The 15,919-nt window shown below is 41.0% G+C and overlaps 2 long non-coding RNA genes across 3 annotated transcripts in view; one reads left to right on the forward strand and one right to left on the reverse strand.

Moving 5' to 3' along the window:
- LOC141100996 (uncharacterized) overlaps positions 1–15,919 on the reverse strand; it is a 418,065-nt gene that overhangs the window by 198,703 nt on the left and 203,443 nt on the right. For both annotated transcript variants that reach the window (XR_012234839.1, XR_012234840.1), the window contains one exon: positions 14,209–14,295. This is a non-coding gene — a long non-coding RNA (uncharacterized lncRNA). The remainder of the gene's footprint in view (positions 1–14,208; positions 14,296–15,919) is intronic.
- The window catches only part of LOC141101004 (uncharacterized), a 78,347-nt gene that overhangs the window by 20,094 nt on the left and 42,334 nt on the right, over positions 1–15,919 (forward strand). The window lies entirely within an intron of this gene.

Genomic DNA, 15,919 nt, shown 5'->3' on the forward strand with positions numbered 1-15,919 from the left:
AAAAATCAAAGTGAAAAAAATAAAGAAAATGTAAACATTACAGTTAAACAAAACTACAGAAAGTAATGACACCCTTTGTGAAAATTATCTTAATAGAAAAATTAAACTTAAAGGAAGTGAAAAAGAGGTTTAGTGAAAAAATTAATGAGGATCTGACCACCTATCTAAAGAATAGGGTTCCAAAATGCATATACAGTATGTGATACCACTTTGATAATTCTCTGTGGATGAAATTCAAGTTGGCTTTATTTGCAGGACCAAAATACTATTAGTGTTGCAAAAGCAAGAAAAATAAGTGTGACCGGGTAAGGGAACAGGGATATGGGGATGGGATGTTGGGGGGGCTTTTTTGGGCATTAATAATCCATTTGGGGGTCTTGATTTCCTCTGAGTCTATGACATATAATGACATATTGGGTAGCGATCTCCACCATTGATTCCTCATCCCACTGTAGGATGCAGTTTCCTCTCCTCGTCCATAGATGGAAAGTCTGGGAAGTGAGTGGAGTCTCTGGAAGTGTGAGGCCCTCACTGCTGAGCATTTGCTGCAGTAGTACAACAGGAAGTGTACCTCATCCTCCGGGGCCCCCTGCTGGCAGTGCTGCCACAGTCTATTCTCCTGTGGCTTGTATGTGTAACTGGAGTGGAACCTCTGGGACGTGATATCAACCCACCCTGGGCGAGCTGACCTAGTGAGGACCACCCCCTATACAGGAGGCATCAGGGTCAGACCCAGGGGGGTAAAGTACCACGACTGCTGGTACCAGGAGGCCAGCTCGAAGGTGGCTAGGGTGGTAGGCACGTGAGAAGTTAGCAGGGCAAGTACAGAGAAACACACTGAGTTCAGGAGAGAGCACATAGAGTACAGGGGCGTGCAAAGTACATATGGGAGAGTGTGGTGCATGCACTAGGAGAACGCCAGGTACAGGAGAGCGCAGGACATGCACTGGATTTGGGGAAGCACAGAGCGCGCACTGGGTAGCGCACTGGATACTGGGAAGTGCAGAGCATGCACTGGGAAGCACACTAGATACAGAGAAGTGGAGAGCGCACACTGGAGAGCATGCTGGATACAGGGAAGCGCAGAGCGTGCACTGGGGGAAGCACGCTGGATACAGGGAAATGCAGCGCGTGCACTGGGAAGCACGCTGGGAACAGGGAAAGCAGAGTGCACTAAGATGCACACAGGGACCGGAAAACACAGGAGCACCTGTGCTGGAACCAAGACTGGTCCAGCACAGATGCAAAGGCAATAATCAGGCACTTCCTAAAACTGGAATCGGCCTGATATACCTGTTGCAGCTGCCCGGAGGAAGGTACTTCTGGGTCAGGCTGCATAAGAAGCAAAGGAGGCGTGCGGCCATGGCCTAAGCAGCTGGGTGCGAGAGCCCGATGGATGTGACACCCAACGCACCTGCCAGGCTGGGAGTGAAGGAGAGACCCCCAGAGGAGCCCGACCTGAGGCACGCCGAGGAGCGAGGTAAGTATGCTGGGACTGTTCAGATGGCGGTGTAATGGTATGTCTGATCAGCTTTAAAGTATAGTGCCGAAGATGGCCAATCCTAACCGATCTGCACATTTTCAATTATTATGAAGATAGATGATCATTTTTAATGTTAGGATTAATCCCTTAAACTCTATTAGTTACTAAACAAAGTAAAAAATTCTAGCAACAACACAACAAAAAAGATAAAAAGCTACATAAAAAGCTACATAAATCATGAAATAAAGTATGACTGGTTTACATGTATTTGTTTTAAGGTTCCTTGTAAAGTCTCAGAACCTATTTCTGAAGCTTAAGTTTATTAACAGCATTCTGTAAATACATATGTAATGCAAGCCAGTGCTATATATTCTCCATTTACATATTTATGATCAACACTTTCTGACTAGTCCTTGGCTGTCAGTAGTGACTTGTGGAGACAAGCCAAATTCACTAGATGAAAGAGACAGATTCTTTGAAGCTAAAATAAGTTGTCATATGAGCAACAGAAACATTCATCCAAATGCATTGAAAGTGAATTAGTAAATTTCAGGTTTTGTCTTACAAAAATAAAGAATAAGAGTCACTTTAATCTAGACATGTACAGAATAAAATTAAACAAAATTAAGCTAAGAAATTAAGGGGGCCGTATTAAGGTCAGAAGTGGCCAGTATGTGCTTATATTTTCTTCTTGCTGCTCCCCTGAGGAATTCTTTCTTCTTTTTGTTTTAATCCACCATACAGTACAAAAGCTATCAACATTTTGGTTTAATGCTAATTTTTATGTTCTTTTTTTCTTTAGGCTGCTCTTCTTTACTATCCCATGAGCAATATCTTTTTGGTAAAAACCATACAAATTTATACTAAAAAAGATGAATATCTCTAAAACCCTATTGCACATTTAAAAATTAACAAATGCTCAGGAGAGCAGCATGAAAATAAGACCACAATTGGCCACTTTTGATCTGATGACTGGTACCTTTTAGCAATGTTCTATTTCTACATAATATTTGTGACAAAAAAAGCTTATTTGTTCCTTTAAAGGGTCTGAAAGCAAAATAACATTGCCTGGCTTATAGGGGTTTTCTGGTGACAAAATAATACAGGGTGGGCCATTTATATGGATACACCTAAATAAAATGGGAATGGTTGGTGATATCAACTTCCTGTTTGTGGCACATTAGTATATGGGGGTGGGAAACATTTCAAGATGAGTGGTGACCATGGCAGCCATTTTGAAGTTGGCCATTTTGGATCCAACTTTATTTTTTCCAATGGAAAGAGGGTCATGTAACACATCAACCTTTTTGAGAATTTTACAAGAAAAATAATGGTTTGCTTGGTTTTTACGTAACTTTATTCTTTCATGAGTTATTAACAAGTTTATGACCACTTATGAAATGTGTTCAAAGTGCTGCCCACTGTGTAGGAATGTCAATGCAACCCTCTTCTCTCACTCTTGACACATGGGTTTTCCCAAGCAGTGTCCTCTGAGTGTTTTGGCGTGATCAGAGATTTAGTTTTTGTCGAAGCAGCTGCATGATTTACAGCTGCTAGACAGCCTGAATACATGTGGGGTTTCCCTAACAAACAGGCATTCCTCACATGTATTCAGCCTGTCTAGCAGCCACAAATCATGCAGCTGCGTTGACACAAACTAAATCTTTGAGCATGCCAAAATACTTGGAGGACACCCAAGCATGCTCAGGAAAACCTGAGCAACGAGTATGCTCGCTCATCACTAGTGATAATGTTATCTGTATGATCCCTTAGGCTGTATTCTCACATTCGTGTGAATTGTCCATGCGCTGCCAGATTTTTTTATCAGACAGCAGATGGACTGGTAGCGTTTTATAGGTCCATTCACACATCTAAGAAAATCACGGATCTGAGAATGAGATCCATGAGAGTCAGAAAATATCCTGTTATGATCCGATTTTGAGGATTAGTATGGGACATGATCAATGTGTCAGTAAAAGCAAGCAGCACACAGACACTGCACATGGATACAGGAATGTAGCCTTATTATGTATAGCACAGTTCCTTAGTATATAGTGTATCCACTTACTATGTATAGCACAGTCCCTTAGTACATAGTGTACTCGCTTATTATGTATAGTGCCATACTTAACGGGCCTTTACACATAGCGATATCACTAGCAATATGGCTAAAGCGTCACCGATTTTGTGACGCAGCAGCGATATTGCTAGCGATATCGCTATGTGTGATACTTACCTCCGACCGGCCCCCCTGCTGTCTGTCGCTGATCGTGCAAGATTGTGCAGCTCCATTTCTCGTCGGGAGCTTCCTGCTGGGCTTCCTGCTGGCGCCGACGAGCGACGCGTGGAAGAGGGCGGTAGGACGTCTTCATCGCCGCGTCTGAAAGGTAAGTAACGACCGCTGCTGCGTCTCTACATCGCTGTGAGATCTGCCTGTGTGGCAGCTCACTAGCGACCATTTAGCGATGCACCAGCGATCCGAGCCGGGTCGTATCGTGGTCGGGATCGCTGGTGCATCGCTAAATGTAAAGGGGCCTTTAGTTACATAGTTTCTCTTTTAAGATGTACAGTATAACACGGTCCCTTATTGCGCATCATCCTCTCTAGTTATAAATGGTGCCGTCCCTTATTATGTAGCTTCAACTGCTGTTATTTACCATGCTATCCATTTATTACATAGTATTATGTCTTGTTATATATATAGCACCGTCCCTTACAAGTTTTAGACCACTCTGTTATATTTTATCACTCAATTTATTGATTATAGCTATAATCTCTCCCTCCCCAAAATTGTTAAAAAATCCACCAAATAAAAAGAATATTGCTGACAACATAGCTAATTTATACATCCATTTGTAGTTATGTTTATTCAACTTAAGGGGATCATGTTAATTGACAACAATCATAGTCATCATAAATTAAATCTAATACCTGAGTAATTTGTTTTATCACACAAGACTTATTATGGGTACATGGAAAAAGAGGTAAACCAGCTCACCTTGATGGTCATGGGCACATAGATGCAAGGAATTGTGTGGACACACATGGAAATAAGAAATAAGAGAAATAGTTGACTCCAGCTTCTTCATGCAAAAAAAATATTTATTTTCGAAAAATTAAAAGCATGATTGCAAGATTTCCATGGTGATCTGAGAGCAACGCTTTTCAAACATTAACACTGTGTTAGGCTTAGAAATTAGAAAAAGAACGGTGTTAGTGTTTGAAACGTGTTGCTCTCAGATCACCATGGAAATCATGCTTTTAATTTTTGGAAATAAATATTTCTTTGCATTCAAGAAGCTGGATTCAACCATTTTTCGTTCTCTCTAATTATGTCATGTCTAATGTTATGTCTCTAATACCTGTCATATACACTTGCTAGCAGCATTGTACAGGACAAGGGGATCTTAATATGTTGATAAATAGGCTTGTGGGAAAATATACCGGATATTTTGTAATTTATACATTTAAATTCCTGCTCATTCTGGGACCAGGATTCCAATGGGTGGTCTTAATCAGTGATAGCAATCTCCGTATGCACACTGAATTAGGAAAGGATAACAATTAGTGATGAGCGAGTATACTCGTTGCTCGGGTTTTCCCGAGCATGCTCGGGTGTCCTCTAATCATGCAGCTGCGTCGTCACAAACTAAATCTCTGAGCATGCCCAAATACTTAGAGGACACCCGAGCATGCTCGGGAAAACCGAGCATGCTCGGGTGTCCTCTAAGTATTTGGGCATGCTCAGAGATTTAGTTTGTGACGACGCAGCTGCATGATTTGCGGCTGCTAGACAGCCTGAATACATGTGGGGATTACCTAATAAACAGGCAATCCCCACATGTATTCAGGCTGTCTAGCAGCCTCAAATTATGCAGCTGCGTCGTCACAAACTAAATCTCCAAGCATGGCAAAATACTCGGAGGACACCCGAGCATGCTTAGGAAAACCCGAGTAACGAGTATACTCGCTCATCACTAATAACAATCATTGAGTACCGCTCGCAGGACATTTAAGCATAAAGAGATTATAGCTTTAATAAAATGCAAGATATAGAAAATTATTAGGGAGCATTTCCAAGGTAACAGGTTCACTTTAACCCCCACATGTATCATGTAGCAGGTGTAAGGTGTAGGATGAGCTTCTGAGCCAGTTACACACAGGACAAGCACAATCTGCATCATACAACTGACCTCTCCATCTTGCTTTCTTTACTACTGATTAACCCATTAAATGCTGCAGTCAATCACTATTGCAGCATTTACAGTGGGTACGGAAAGCATTCTGACTCCTTTAAATTTTTCACTCTATGTTTCATTGCAGCCATTTGGTAAATTCCAAAAAGTTCATTTTTCCCATTATTGTACAGTATGTATCCCATCTTGACTGAAAAAAAAACAGAAATGTAGAAATTTTTGCAAATTTATTAAAAAAGAAAAATCGAAATATCACATAAGTATTCAGACCCTTTCCTCAGACAATAATATTTAAGTCACATGCTGTCTATTTCCTTGTGATCCTCCTTCAGATGGTTCTGCTTCTTCAATGGAGTCCAGCTGTGTTTAATTAAACTGATAGGACTTGATTTGTAAAGGCACACACCTGTCCATATAAGACCTCACAACTCACAGTGCATGTCAGAGCAGATGATAACCAAAAGGTAAAAGAAACTGAACTAGGTGCTTAGAGACAGAATTGTGGCAAGGCACAGGTCTGGCCAAGGTTACAAAATAATTTCTGCAGTACTCAAGGTTCCTAAGAGCACAGTGGCCTCCATAATCCTTAAATGGAAGAAGTTTGGGACAACCAGAAGGCTTCCTAGACCTCGCCATCCAGTCAAACTGAGCAATCATGGAAGAAGAGCCTTGGTGAGAACGGTAAAGAAGAACTCCAAGATCACTGTGGCTGAACTCCAGAGATGCAGTAGGAAGATGGGAGAAAGTTCCACAAAGTCAACTATTACTGCAGCCCTCCACCAGTTGGGCCTTGTGGCAGAGTAGCCTGATGGAAGCCTCTCCTCAGTGCAAGAAATATGAACGCCAGCATAGAGTTTGCTAAAAAACACATAAAGGACTCCCAGACTATGAGAAAAAAGATTCTCTCATCTGATAATCTGGTAAGATGAAGATAGACCTTTTGGTGATAATTCTAAGCAGTATGTGTGGAAAAAACCAGGCACTGCTCAATACCTGCCCAATGCAATCCCAACAGTGAAACGTGGTGGTGGCAGCATCTTGCTATGGGAGTGTTTTCAGCTGCAGAGACAGGACGACTGGTTGCCATTGAATGATACATGAATGCAGCTAAGTACAGAAATATCCTGATTGAAGACCTCTTCCAGAGTGCTCTGGACCTCAGACTCGGCCAAAGGTTCACCTTCCAACAAAACAATGACCCTAAACACACAGCTAAAATAACAAAGGAGTGGCTTCAGAACAACTCTGTCACCATTCTTGACTGGCCCAGCCAGAGCCCTGTCCTAAACCTAAACCCAATTAATCATCTCTGGAGGGACCTGAAAATAGCTATTCACCATCGTTTACCATCCAACCTTACAGAACTGGAGAGGATCTGCAAGGAAGAATGGCAGAAGATCCTCAAATCCATGTGTAAAAAACTTGTTGCCTCATTTCCAAGAAGACTCATGGCTCTACTAGCTCAAAAGGGTGCTTCTACTCAATACTGAGAAAAGGGTCTGAATACATACTGTGTGACCATGTGATATTTCAGTTTTTCATTTTTATTAAATTTGCAAAAATTTCTACATTTCTGCTTTTTTTCAGTCAAGATATGGGGTGCAGAGTGTACATTAATGAGAAATAAAATGAACCTTTTTGAATTTACTCAATGGCTGCATTGAAGCAAAGAGTGAAAAATTTAAGGGGTATGAACACTTTCCGTACCCAGTGTATGTCACATCATCATGGTTGCATAACTATTTTCTTAATATCACATCCCGTGACATGATAAAGACCCTTGTTGATGCTGTATTAGTACTTCTGTGAAGGTTGTGATTTTGATAAATACTTAATTTCATAGTAACATAGTAACATATTTATTAAGGTTGAAGGAAGACTTTAAGTCCATCTAGTTCAACCCATATCCTATCCTAACTTGCCCTAACATGTTGATCCAGAGGAAGGAAAAAAAAACCCATGTGGAAAACAGTAAGCTTCACATAGGGGAAAAAAATTCCTTCCTGACTCCACATACGGCAATCAGACTAGCTCCCTGGATCAACGCAATATTAAGGAAACTAGTGTATATACCCTGTAATATTATACTTTTCAAGAAAGGCATCCAGTCCCTTCTTAAATTTTATTAGGGAATCACTCATTACAACATCATATGGCAGAGAGTTCCATAGTCTCACTGCTCTTACAGTAAAGAATCCGCATCTGTGATTATGCTTAAACCTTCTTTCCCCCAGATGTAGATGCCCCCTTGTCCCCATCACAGGTCTAAGAGTAAAAAGATCATTAGAAAGGTCTTTGTATTGTCCCCGCATATATTTATACATTGTAATAAGATCACCCCTAAGCCCTCGATTTTCCAAACTAAATAACCCCAAGTTTAATAACCTGTCTTGGTATTGCAGACCCCCTAGTTCCTAATAACCTCGGTCGCTCTTCTCTGCACCTGCTCCAGTTCAGCTATGTCTTTCTTATACACCGGAGACTAGAACTGTACACAGTATTCTAAGTGTGGTTGCACTAGTGACTTATATAGAGTTAAAATTATGTTCTCCTCATGAGCATCTATGCCTCTTTTAATGCATCCCTTTATTTTATTTGCCTTTGCAGCAGCTGCCTGACACTGGCCACTAAATGTGAGTTTGTCGTCCACCCATACACCCAGGTCTTTTTCTGTGACAGTTTTGCCCAGTGTTTTACAATTAAGCACATAATTATACATCTTGTTCATTCTACCCAAGTGCATGACCTTACATTTATCCCCATTAAAGCTCATTTGCCATTTATCAGCCCAAGCTTCTAGTTTACATAAATCCTCCTGTAATATAAAATTGTCCTCCTCTGTATTGATTACCCTGCAGAGTTTAGTGTCATCTGCAAATATTGAAAGTCTTCTCTCTATGCCCCCTACAAGGTCATTAATAGATATGTTAAAAAGAAGCAGGCCCAAAACTGACCCCTGTGGTACCCCACTGCTAACCGTGACCCAGTCTGAGTGTGCTCCATTAATAACCACCCTTTACTTCCTATCCCTGAGCCAGCTCTTAACCCACCTACACATATTTTCCCCTATCCCCATTGTTCTCATTTTATGTATCAACCTTTTGTGTGGCACCGTATCAAAAGCTTTTGAAAAGTCCATGTACACCACGTCCACTGCATTCCCTTGGTCCAGTTCTGAACTTACCTCTTCATAAAAGCTTATCAGATTAGTCTGACAGGAACGGTCCCTTGAAAACCCATGTTGATATTGGGTCATGAGGTTATATTTCTCCAGATACTCCAGTAAAGTATCTCTTAGAAAACGCTCCAGGATTTTACCCACAGTTGAGGTTAAACTTACTGGCCTATAATTTCCAAGTTCAGTTTTTGTCCCCTTTTTGAATATTGGCACCACATTTGCTATACGCCAGTCCTGTGGTACAGACCCTGTTATTATGGAATCTTTAAAGATTAAAAATAATGGTCTATCTATGACTGTGCTTAATTCCTGCAGTACTCGGGGGTGTATCCCATCCGGGCCCAGGGATGTCAATTTTAGTGATTTTTAGACGCCGCCGTACTTCCTGCTGGGTTAAGCAGGTGACATTTAATGGAGAATTTTTATCCCTGATCATGTTACCCGTCATTGGATTTTCTTGTGTAAATAATGTTGAAAAAAGTCATTTAGCATATTGGCTTTTTCCTCATCATCATCCACCATTTCACCCAGACTATTTTTAAGGGGGCCAACACTATCATTTTTTAGCTTCTTATTATTTATGTAGTTAAAGAATATTTTGGGATTATTTTTACTTTCTCTGGCAATGAGTTTCTCTGTCTCAATCTTTGCTGTCTTGATTTGCTTTTTACACAATTTATTTAATTTTCTGTATTTATTTAATGCCTCATCACTACCTACTTGCTTTAATTCTCTAAATGCTTTATTTTTATCCCTTATTGCACCCCTTACAGCTCTATTTAGCCATAGTGGTTTCCTCCTATTTCTAGCATGTTTATTCCCATATGGTATATATTGTGCACAGGTCCTATTCAGGATGCTAATAAACATCTCCCATTTTCTTTGTGCATTTTTATGTCTCAGGATATCGTCCCAGTTAATTGCACCAAGATCATCTCTCATCCGTTGGAAATTTGCCTTCCTGAAGTTTAGTGTCCTTGTAAGCCCTCTACTACACATCTTATTAAAGGATACATGAAAACTTATTAATTTGTGATCACTGTTACCCAAGTGACCCTCAACCCTTACATTTGATATGCGGTCTGGCCTGTTGGTTAATATTAGGTCTAGCAGTGACCCCCTCTTTTTGGGTCCTGAACCAGTTGTGAAAGGTAATTGTCTCTCGTAGTTGTCAAAAATCTATTACCTTTGCTGGAACTGCAGGTTTTGGTTCCCCAATGTATTTCAGGGTAGTTGAAGTCCCCCATAATAATGACTTCTCCTTGAGTCGCAGCTTCATCTATTTGCTTTATGAGGATATTCTCTGTTGCTTCCATTATTTTTGGAGACTTCTAACAAACCCCTATCAGTAATTTATTATTTTCCCCCCTTCCCTTATCTCTACCCACAGGGACTCTACATTTTCATTAGATTCATATATATTATCACGAAGGATGGGTTTTAAGGATGATTTTACATATAAACACACGCTTCCCCCTCGCTTATTTGTTCGGTCATTTCTGAACAGACTATAGCCCTGTACATTAACAGCCCAGTCATGGCTCTCATCCAGCCATGTCTCAGATATCCCCACCATGTCATAATTATGTTCCAACAACATTAACTCCAATTCCTCCATTTTGTTGGCGAGGCTTCTGGCATTAGTATACATGCACTTTATGTATCTCTCTGTACCTCTATTCTTTCTTAAATTATTAACTGTTCTAACCCCACCCCCAATTTCATTATTTGTGCCCAGGTCTCTATCTGCCCTGTCTTCCCCTCCTATAAAAGGAATACCCTCCCCCCCATCTCTAGTTTAAACACTCCTCCAACCTTCTAGCCATTTTTTACCCCAGCACATCTGCACCTCCCCATTGAGGTGCAGCCAGTCCCTAGCGCAGAACCTGTAGCCAACTGAGAAGTCGGCCCAGTTCTGCAGGAACCCAAACCCCTCCTTCCTACACCAATTCCTGAGCCACTTATTAACTCCCTAACCTCCCGTTGCCTCTCTGGCGTGGCACATGGTACAGGAAGTATTTCTGAAAATACCACCTTGGAGGTCCTTGCTTTAAGCTTGCAGCCTAATTCCCTGAAATCATTTTTAAGGACCTTCCACCTACCTCTAACTTTGTCATTTGTGCCAATGTGCACCATGACCGCTGACTCCTCACCAGCCCCTCCCAGTAATCTGTCAACCCGATCGGCAATGTGTCGGACTCGAGCGCCCGGTAGGCAGCACACCGTTCGACGATCCCTGTCTTTGTGACAGATTGCCCTATCTGTTCCCCTATTAATTGAGTCTCCCACTACCAGAACCTGTCTGGCCTGTCCTGCTCTCCTATTTCCCCCCTTACTGGAGCAGACACTCCTCTGGCTTTCAGAGGACATGACTTGCTGCAGCAGTGCTACTCCTGCACTAACACTCCCCTCATCTTTGAGGTTTTGCAGTTTATAGAAGAACTGATCAAATGATTGCCAGTTTAACCCCTTTCTGTCATGTGACGTACTATCCCATCCATGTGCCCTGGGACTTAATTCCCAGGGACGGGATAGTACATTACAGCGATCAGCGGCGCCCACGTGGTGAGCACCGCTGATCGCGGCCGGGTGTTAACTGATTATCACAGCTGACACCCGGCACAATGTGTCAGGGGTGGTCACGGACCGCCCCGACACGTTATCCCCTTGCACACCGAGATCAAACACGATTGTGGTGTAACAGGGGTTAAAGGGAAGCATCGGCAGGGAGGGGGCTCCTTCCGTGCTTCCCTGAGCCCCCCACAGCAGCGCAATGTGCAGCGCTGCTGCGGGGGGCTCCATCCCTGCAGGTCCCCAAATCCAAGATGGCGACAGGGACCTTTGGGGGCCTGCAGGGAGCTGGCTTGCTCATGCCTGCAAAGCGCAGGCAAGGAGGAAGCCTTGTGCAGTGCCTGTGACAGATCGCTGATCTGTCACAGTGATCTGTGATGTGACAGATCAGCAATCTGTCACAGGACAGTTATGTCCCCTCTGGGACAATGTAATAAGGTTAAAAAAAAGTGTAAAAATAATTTTAAAAAAATCGATAAATAAATTAAAAAAAAAAATATTCCCTAATAAATTCATTTTTTGGAAATAAGAAAAAAAAACAATAAAAGTACACATATTTGGTATTGCCGTGTCCGTAACGACCCGCCCTATAAAACTGTCCATTAGTTAACCCCTTTAGCGAACCCCTTAAAAAATAAAAAAAAAAACGAAGCAAAAAATAATGATTTATTATCATAACGCCGAAAAAAAAGTGCAGTAACGCGCGATCAAAAAGACACATATAAATATCCATGGTACCACTGAAAACGTCATCTTGTCCCGCAAAAAAAGAGTCACCGTACAGCGTCATCAGCAAAAAAAAAAAAGTTATAGCTCGCAGAATAAAGCGATGCAAAAATAATTATTTTTTATATAAAATTGTTTTCGTTGCATAAAAGCGCCAAAACATAAAAAAAGACCTAAATAAGGTATCGCTGTAACCATACTGACCCGAAGAATAAAAGCGCTTTATCAATCTTACCACAGGCAGAATGGTGTAAACGCACCCCCCAAAAGAAATTCATGAAAGGCTGGTTTTTGTTCATTCTGCGTCCCAAAAATCGGAATAAAAAGCAATCAAAAGATGTCACGTGCCCGAAAATGATACCAATAAAAACATCAACTCGTCCCGCAAAAAAATAAGACCTCACATGACTCTGTGGGTCAAAATATGGAAAAATTTTAGCTCTCAATATGTGGTGATGCAAAAACTATTTTTACAATAAAAAGCATCTTTTAGCGTGTGACAGCTGCCAAATATAAAAACCGCCATAAATAGTAAATCAAACCCCCCGTTACCACCCCCTTAGTTAGGGAAAAATAATAAAATTAAAAAAAAGAATTTATTTCCATTTTCCCATTAGGGCTAGGGTTAGAGCTAGGGTTAGGGTTAGGGGTGTGTTGGGGATAGGGTTGGAGTTAGAATTGGGGGGGTTTCCACTGTTTGGGCACATCAGGTGCTCTCCAAATGCAACATGGCGTCTGATCTCAATTCCAGACAATTCTGCGTTGAAAAAGTCAAATGGTGCTTCTTCCCTTCCAAGCTCTGCCATGCGCCCAAACAGTGTTTTACCCCCACATAAAGGGTATCAGCCTACTCAGGACAAATTGCAAAACTACTTTTGGTGTCCAATTTCTCCTGTTACCCTTAGGAAAATAAAAAATTGGGGGCACAAATATCATTTTTGTGGAAAAAAATGATTTTTTTTATTTTCACGCCCGGGCGTTATAAACTTCTGTGAAGCACTTGGGGGTTCAAAGTGCTCACCACACATCTAGATAAGTTCCTTAAGGGGTCTAGTTTCCAAAATGGGGTCACTTGTGGGGAGTTTCAATAGTTTAGGTACATCAGGGGCTCTCCAAACGCACATGACACCCGCAGACCATTCCATAAAAGTCTGCATTCCAAAACGACACTGCTTCCCTTCTGAGCCCCGACGTGTGCCCATACAGTAGTTTTCTCCCACATATAGGGTATCAGCGTACTCAGGACAAATTGAAGAACAACTTTTGGGGTACAATTTCTCCTGGTACCCTTGGGAAAATAAAAAAATTGTGACTAAAAGATCATGTTTGTGGAAAAAATACGATTTTTTTATTTTCACGCCCGGGCGTTATAGACTTCTGTGAAGCACTGGGGGGTTCAAAGTGCTCACCACACATCTAGATAAGTTCCTTGGGGGGTCTAGTTTCCAAAATCGTGTCATTTGTGGGGGGTTTCCACTGTTTTGGTACATCAGGGGTTTTCCAATCGCGACATGGTGTCCGATCTCAATTCCAGCCAAAAAAGTCAAATGTCTCTGCTTCCCTTCTGAGCTCTGCCATGCGCTCAAATAGTCGTTTACACCCACATATGGGGTATCAGCATACTCAGAACAAATTGCCCAATAACTTTTAGGGTCCTGTTACCCTTGGGAAAATAAAAATTGGGGGTGAAAAGATCATTTTAGTCGAAAAAATATGATTTTTTAATTCTACCGCTGTACGTTATAAACTTCTGTGAAGCCCTTGTGGGTTCAAAGTTCTCACCACATATCTAGATAAGTTCCTTGCTGATGTAAAGTAAACATGTGGGAAATGTTACTTAAGTTTTTTGTGTGCCGTATCTCTGTGATTTAAGGGCATAAAAATTCAAAGTTGGAAAATTGCGAAATTTTCAAAATTTTTGCCACATTTCCATTTTTTTACAATTAAACGCAAGTTATATGAATGAAATGTTACCACTAGCATGAAGTTCAACATGTCATGAGAAAACATTGTCAGAATCACCAGGATCCATGGAAGCGTTCCAGAGTTATTACCTCATTAAGGGACAGTGGTCAGAATTGTAAAAATTGGCCCGGTCATGAACGTGCAAACCACCCTTGGGGGTTAGGGGGTTAAGTTACCTAAAAGAAATAGAAAAGAAGTGTAAAGTTAAAAAAAGTATCATTCCTTTTTCCCAGTGAAAAGTAAAGCTGAAAAAAGTTGAAAAATAATCATATTTGGAATTGTTGCATATACTGTATAGAAAAAACTAGAAGCACCAAAATTGCAGTTTTTTGGTCTTAGAAGTAAAAAATGATCAGTACATTGTAGGTACCCTAACATCTTACAATTTTGAAACTACAGATCTGCACACAAAAGTGAGATGAGTGGACCCCTGGATGCTCGGTTCTGGTGGGATTGGACGAACAGTTGAAAAAAATTTAAGCACCAGAACGGTACCCAGAACCGAACCTGGACCCCATATACTTGAATGGGGGGCCCGAGCATCCAGTGTTTGCCATGCAGTAGTCCCATAAGCTGAATCCAGTGACCGGAGGTAAACTTTATAGTAGTTGTTCGGTACAGAGGCTTAACTTTACTGTTCGGGTTTGCTAATTTTTGTGGTGAATCCTTTTTAAAATCCATTAACAGAAAAAAAGTTTTTGGCCTCAGAAAACAGTGACAAAATCTAAAATTTTTTTAAAACAAAATTCTCTATTTTTTATGTTCCTGAAATAATAAAGAATGATACAAGTTTTGCATTTACCTAACGCAATTGTCTTTGAAAATAATTTTGCAAGTTGATTTCACCGCAGAATAAACGTCATAAAAAAGAAACCTAAAATCAATAGTTCTTTTACCATTTCACCTCACCTAGAATTTTCTTTGTTTTCAATAAATTATTTGATAATGCAAACAGTGTCATTCAAAACAACAACTTGTCCCTAAGAAAACAAACCCTCTACCAGCTTTATTGTTGCAAAATAGAAAGTTATGGATGTCATGACAAACGCAAATTGACTGTGGTGAAAAAGGGTTTAATTGTAAAATTGTATGCCTAAAATGTTTCAGTCTTTGCTTGATATTAACATAGTAACATAGTTTTGAAGGCTGAAGGAAGACCTTATGTCCATCTAGTTCAGCCTATTTTTAGCGCAGCTGTTCTGCATTGTTGATCCTGGGGAAGGCAAAAAACCCACAGAGTAGAAGCCAATTTTCTCAATAGGGAAACAAATTCCTTCCCCTAAGCTGGGTCAACCATCTACCTATAATATTCTGTTATTCGTAATCTTCTATACTGTTACTCACAAGAAAAGCATCCATTCCTTTCTTAAATTCATTCAGTGAGTTGGCCATCACCACTTCCTCAGGAAGAGAATTCCAGAGCCTCACTGCTCTTACCGTGAAGAACCCTCTTCTATGCTGGTGCAGAAATTGTCTTTCCTCCAAAAGAAGAGAATGCCCCTTGTTCTTGTCACAGTCCTTGGTACAAACAGTTCATTGGAGAGATCTCTGTATTGCCCTCTGATATACTTGTACATGTATATTAAGTCTCCCCTAAGTCTTCTCTTTTCTAGAGTAAATAGACCTAATTTTGATAACCTTTCTGGATATTGTAGTGAACCAACTCCATTTATCATTTTAGTAGCCCGCCTTTGAACCCTTTCAAGTTCAGTTCAGTAATGTCTTTCTTGAGCACCGGCGTCCAAAATTGCACACAATACTCCAAGTGTGGTTTGACGAGTGATTTGTACAGAGGGAGAA

Source organism: Dendrobates tinctorius, unplaced genomic scaffold (genome assembly GCF_039654945.1).
Source record: "Dendrobates tinctorius isolate UK_male_01 unplaced genomic scaffold, ASM3965494v1 ptg000011l, whole genome shotgun sequence".
NCBI lineage: Eukaryota > Metazoa > Chordata > Amphibia > Anura > Dendrobatidae > Dendrobates > Dendrobates tinctorius.